This window comes from Lolium perenne, chromosome 1 (assembly GCF_019359855.2).
Source record: "Lolium perenne isolate Kyuss_39 chromosome 1, Kyuss_2.0, whole genome shotgun sequence".
NCBI lineage: Eukaryota > Viridiplantae > Streptophyta > Magnoliopsida > Poales > Poaceae > Lolium > Lolium perenne.
The window spans coordinates 181,880,693-181,886,717 of NC_067244.2; positions in this window are offsets into that span (position 1 = coordinate 181,880,693).

Here is a 6,025-nt window from a genome sequence, read left to right on the forward strand (position 1 = left end):
CTTGGTCATGGTGGATAAGTTCACCAAATGGCTAGAAGTAAAACCTATCGCAAAGTGTGATGGGCATACAGCAGTGAAATTCCTAAAAGATGTCATTTTGCGGTATGGATACCCGCACTGACATCATCACCGATAATGGAACCAACTTTGCTCAAGGTGAGTTCAAAAGGTTCTGTGAAGACAACAACATCCGGCTGGATTTGTGCTCGATGGCACATCCACAAGGCAATGGCCAAGTGGAAAGAATGAATGCTTTGGTGCTTTCCGTATCAAGCCCAGACTCATTGATGCGGTGGAAAAGTCACCGGGATGTTGGCTCGATGAGCTACCATCGATCTTGTGGAGTATAAGAACAACCCCAAACCGGTCTACCGGATACACTCCTTTCTTCATGGTCTATGGAGCGAAGCGGTGATACCAACCGATATCATTCATGATTCACCAAGGGTACAGCTCTATACCGAGCAGGAGGTCAAAGAGGCCAGAGAAAACGATGTGGACTTGCTAGAAGAAGCAAGAGAGCTGGCTTTGGCAAGAACAGCCATTTACCAGCAAAACCTAAGACGCTATCATAACCGGAAGGTTAACCCGAGAGTTTTCCGGGAAGGAGATCTTGTACTTCGCCTGGTGCAGCGCACTGAAGGCCGGCATAAGCTCTTGCCACCATGGGAAGGTCCCTTCATTGTAAGCAAGGTGCTTCACAATGATGCATACTACTTGATCGATGCACAGGAGTGGAAGAAAGGAAAGGCGGACAGTCCGGAGAGGAGAGCAAGCGTCCATGGAACGTAGCTCTGTTGCGCCCTTTCTACTCTTGAAGTGGTGGTGTAAGAAGTTCCTTTTTGTACCTTATATGCTATGAATAAAAGATGCCGGAACCTTGAATGAATCTCGGGACTACCCCAACTTAAGTTGCATGTAACTTGTTTATTTTTTTCAGTTTACCGGTTGCTTATTGAATGTTTTTTCTTTCCGGTTTAGTAGTGTGCTAAATCCTACCGGAGTCTTCGACTCTGCTGTTGTCCGCAAACCGGCTTCATGGCAAGCAAGATAAACCGGTAGGAGATAAGCACATGAACTGCGAAAAGGGAGAGCAGGAAAGAACAATCCGGAAAGTTTAATCGACCCCGGTTAAACCGGTTTTTTGCAAAATTTCAAAGTTATTTCTAAGTTCAAGAAGATGCTTGTTTGGTGAAAGAACCTTGTGCTCATACGCCAAAGAACGCCCGAGAGAAGGCAGGCGAGCCAAGGCAACAGAACCCAGTTTGCATCAAATTGGATGCGGACGCAATTGAGAAATCTTTGCGGTGCGGGATAAAATCAAAACCAAAAGCAAATTATGCTAAGGCAAACTCATAAATACTTAGCTACCGGTATAACCTACCGGCAGGAAATGTTGTAGCACAACCACGGGCAAACTTAAGTCTTACATCATAAGCCCCGGCATTCCGGGGCAGAATTTAACGAGATATTGTCTTAGAGCAACAGGACCAGCAGATATAATGAGCAAACACTTCAAAGGAAATCATCATGCGGCAGGGGTTTCCGGAGGAGCAGCACCGGCATCAGCGTCATCCAGAAGCTCTTCTTCGGCTTCATCCTCCTCCTCGTCGAGATAGTCCGTGACGCCGGGAGGGGAGGGATGAAGGTGCGCATGTCGGCATACTCCGCGATGCGGTACGCGCGATCCTCGCCGCTTGGCGGAGAGGATCGGGTCCAGATCCGTTTCTGCACCTTCGCGCACACCGGTAAGGGCGTCCAGATTGAGCTCCGGGTACCAGGAGCAGGCGACGCGGAGGGCGGAGTCCGCGCCAGCGCGGGCAGCAGAGCACTGCCACTCGCGGATCCTCTTGCCGGCACCTTTCGTGCGGTCGCCGATGAGGGAGAAGGTGTCCGGCACCACCTCGCCAGGCCACAAAGTCCTGTATAGCTGGGTAGCTACATCAGGGATGTCCGAAAGATTGCGGTCTATGCAGCGCATATGGGACACCCGCGCGTTAAGCGCGACCAGATGGTCCTTGGGCGTCCATGGCACGGTAAGATCCGCTTGGCCCTTGTCCTTGCGCTGCGCGTCGACCTTCTTGACGGCATACCTCTGCGAGTCTGGAAAGAGGCCTGTGCAAAGAAAGAAAAAGCTTAAGAAAAAGAGTCGGAAGAAAAGAGTCCGGAAGAAACAGAGACCGGAGAGAAAAGAATCCGGAAGAAGAAAGACCGGACGGAAAGATAGCGGAAAGAAAATGGGGTCGAAGGAAGAAAGGCTTGTGTGCAGTAGTCAAAGTGTAAAAGAAAACAACTTACGGAGGGCAAGAGTGTCGGTCTGCAGGATCAGCTGATCGCACTCCTTGTGCCCCTCCTCCAGCCGCGCGGCCTTTTCCTCGGCACCCTTCCGGGCCTTGGCCATCTCCTCCAGCTCTGCCCGCAACACCACAGTGGCGTTGCAAGCATCCTCCAGAGCCTCGTCCAACTTGGCCGCTGCGGTCACTTCAGCGGCTTTGAGGACCTTGGCGTGGTCAAGCCCCAGCTGAATCAGCTGAGACTTGAGCTCCTGGTAGCTGGTCTTGAGGGCGTTCAGCTCCTCCCCGGTGCTGCCGGCTGAGCTCATCCTTCTCCCCTGTCACCGCAAAAAAGAAGCTTAGCAATGTTACACTGCTTAAAATGAAAAGACACCTAGTTCAACGGAAGGAAAAAATAACACGTTCGGCCTCGGCGAGCTGCTCTTTCCGAGCATCGATGGAAGCTTCCGGGATCACTGTTGAACAGAAATTATGAATATCACAAGGAAAAAAGGCTTCCGGTAGCAAAGATGCCGGTGGAACAAAAACTTACCTTGGCACTTGTCATGTGCCTCAGCGAGCTCCCGGTGCTCCCACAAAAGCTCCTCGAAAAGGGCCTTCCGAGTGTCAGCGGTGACCTGTTCAACAAAAAGAAGAAATGAGTTAAGTTTTGCGCTAAGAACAAAGTTCTTAACCCGAAACTCGGGGACTGGCAGTGCCAGTTTTGCGCGTTTCTAAGGTAAATTATGTGTTAAGAAGAAGAGGTTTAACCCGAAACTCGGGGACTGGCAGTGCCGGTTTCACGCTAAAATCTTAAGTTAAGTTTTGCGCTAAGAGCTGCGCTCTCACCACAAAACTCGGGGACTGGGAAGATAGACAAGAGAGAAACCGGCACGAACTAAGGAAAAGATAAGGCAGAACCGGAAACAAAGAAACCGGCAAAGGTTGAAAGTTAGTAGAACGTACCGTTAGATTGTTCGTGGAGTCATACCACGCGCTGTCAAGCTCTTTTACGGCAGCCCGGAGCCGCATGAAGTGCTCCTCAGAGCTCCGATCCCCGACAGGATCAGGTGCCGGCAGCCGATCCTTGCCCATGCCGCGGGTCGCCGGAGTGATGTCCGCGGCGTTCCACTTTTGGGCATACGGCAGGAGGTGCCCCAGGTCCCGGCCTTGGCGCTGGAACTCCGTAATGCGGCCAAGGAGGCCGGTGGCCTTCATGCTGGCGCTTTTGGCAGCCTTGGAGACGTGCAGCACCAAGGGCTGCTGGCCGCCCGAAGGGGCGCTGGAGGCCGTCGCCTTCCCCTTGATGAGCTTGGAGGGCTTGGGCGGCGGCGCGGTAGAAGAGGCCCCGGAAGTCTTGGCCGGCGGCGCGCCAGGAGCGGCCTTGGAGGGCTGGGCGCGAGGAGCCTCAGGCGGAGGCATGAGGATGGTGCGTGGAGAAGGGGGAGCGCTAGGAGCGTCACCCGTCTTGGAGCCTTCCGGCGCGGAAGATTCCGGCGCGGAAGATTCCGGCGCGGAAGTTGTCTTTTCGAGGACGGGAGGAGCAAAAGGCTCCGCCCGCCCGGCAGCTTCTTCTTCTCCGGCGCCGGTGTTGCTGGCGCCGGTGTCTTGGTGTTCCGGGAGGAAGGAAAGATCCTCCTCCGTGCGGTGATCTCGACAGGTGAAGGGGCCGCACGCCCCGAATTTGTTGTGCCCCCCGAAAGGGAGGCAGAGGTGTTGCCGGCACCAGATGGTACCGGGCTTGAACGAGGAGGAGGGATTGAGGTCCTTGCGGATCCCTCAGAGCCCGATGGCCTCGGGCCAAGTTTGAGAGCGGGGCTGAGAAAAAGAGAAAAGACAAGTGGTTGAGAAAAAGCAACCGGAAAAGGAACTTAGCAAAAAAGGAGGCAAGCCGGAAAATGAAATTACCCGGAAGCGGTTGGCATCGCTTTGCGCCCGTAGCGGCGCACGCCCACTTCTTTCTCCCCCACGGGCTCCGTCCGGAAGCGCTTGGAGGGAGGAGCATGGCTGGAGCCGGCAGTAGATGCCGGCTGCTTGTTCTTCTGGCCCTGGGCCATGAGTTTGTCCACAAACTCAATGCCGGCCTCGGCGCGTAGGGGCGGCACGCGCTCGTGGATCTGTGGGTTGAATATGGCTAAGAAGCGATTCGCAAGAAAGCGATAATGGCAAAGTATAAGAAGCCGGAAAAGAAAATACCTCGAGCACAACCAGCTCCTCGGGGTTTCCGGTGGGCTCCGGCGGATCCCGGCCAAGGCGTGCAGCCGGGGTCTTCCCCATCTTCAGGTCCTTCCAAAAGATGTAGGGATCCGGGTCGAAGGAGTCAAAGGCACGCTTCCGGAGAGGTCCTCGCGGCTCTGCCTCGGATAGAGGGGAAGCGGTCCCTGGCCTGAAACAAGGTAAAAAGAAGGTTAGCAAAAGCGAGAAACTTACCGGCAAGGACAACCCCAAGTTGCGCAATCTCTTACTTCTTGGGTCGGACGGTTAGAGGAACCGAGGGAAGGAGGCCCCATTCCCAAGTAAAGGGCATAGCAGTTTGACAAATCTGCTTAGCCTTGAGAACAACATCTTTCTTGCTTGAGAGCACGGCCGGTGATCTTGGTAGGATCGCACAGGGCCATACATCTCGCTCATCCTATGTGCGCGGCGCTTAAGAGGAAGCACCCGGCGCGATATGAAAGTCCGGATGACATCGTCGGAACAGATGTTGGTCTCCTTCTTCAAAGAGGCCAAGAAGCGCACTACCCGATTGGTTTCGGCATGTTACGTCCTCGGGTTGTAGCTCCAGGTTGGCTCTGGCTGGGGGCCCCTCTTGGTATGGAGGAAGGTTGATGCGATCGGCGCGGCCGGTGTTCTTCACGTAGAAGAAAGTTCCTTGCCAGGTGCGGCAAGACTCGAGGCCGGTAAACTTAAGAAAAGTGCTCCCTTGGCGGGAGCCGACGATGCAGGAGCCGCACTGCACGGGCGGCTTGGGCTTAGGAATCTCCTTGCCCTGGACGGAGTTGATCCGCAAGTTGAAGAAGCGGGCAAACGTCTCACAAGTGGGACGAATGCCGATGTAAGCCTCCATGAAGGTGGCATAACAAGAGAGATAGAAAATGGCGTTGCCAGGAAGGTGGTGAGGTTGGAGTTCGTAGAAATCTAGGAACTCCCGGAAAAAAGTAGAGGCAGGAAGGCCGAAGCCACGCTCAAAGTGAGCAAGAAAAACAACAAACTCGTCGTCTTCCGGATCCGGTTCGATCTCGTCATCCGGAATCCGACAGGAAACTCCTTCCGGAATCCTCCGAGACCGGTACAGCCAATCAATCTCGAACTCAGTAACGTTGGAGCCCATCCAGGCTCCGCGAGTGGGTGGGGAAGGCTCCTCGCCGGAAGATTGGCTGGAGCTGCTAGAGGCTTGGCCAGAGCTGCTGGCCTCTTGGCTACCGGAAGCTTGGCTAAAGCTACCGGATTCTAGGTTGCCGCCGGACTCTTGGGGGTTACCGGATTCCTGCTGGCTGCCGGAGTCGGTTTCCATTGGATCTGAGGCCGTAGATTCACCGGGAGAAGGTCTACGGCGTTTAAGAGAAAGGGAAGAAGAGGATGCGGAGGAGGATTCCTCGTCGGACATCGCGAGGGTAGGTGGAGAAACAGAAATCCCAGACTCGAACCCCGCGTGAAGATCTACGAGTAAGAGGAAAACCAAAGAAAAAGGAGCAAATAAGAACACCAAAGGCTCAAGATCTGGAAAGCAAGCGAACGGCGAGTAAAGAGAA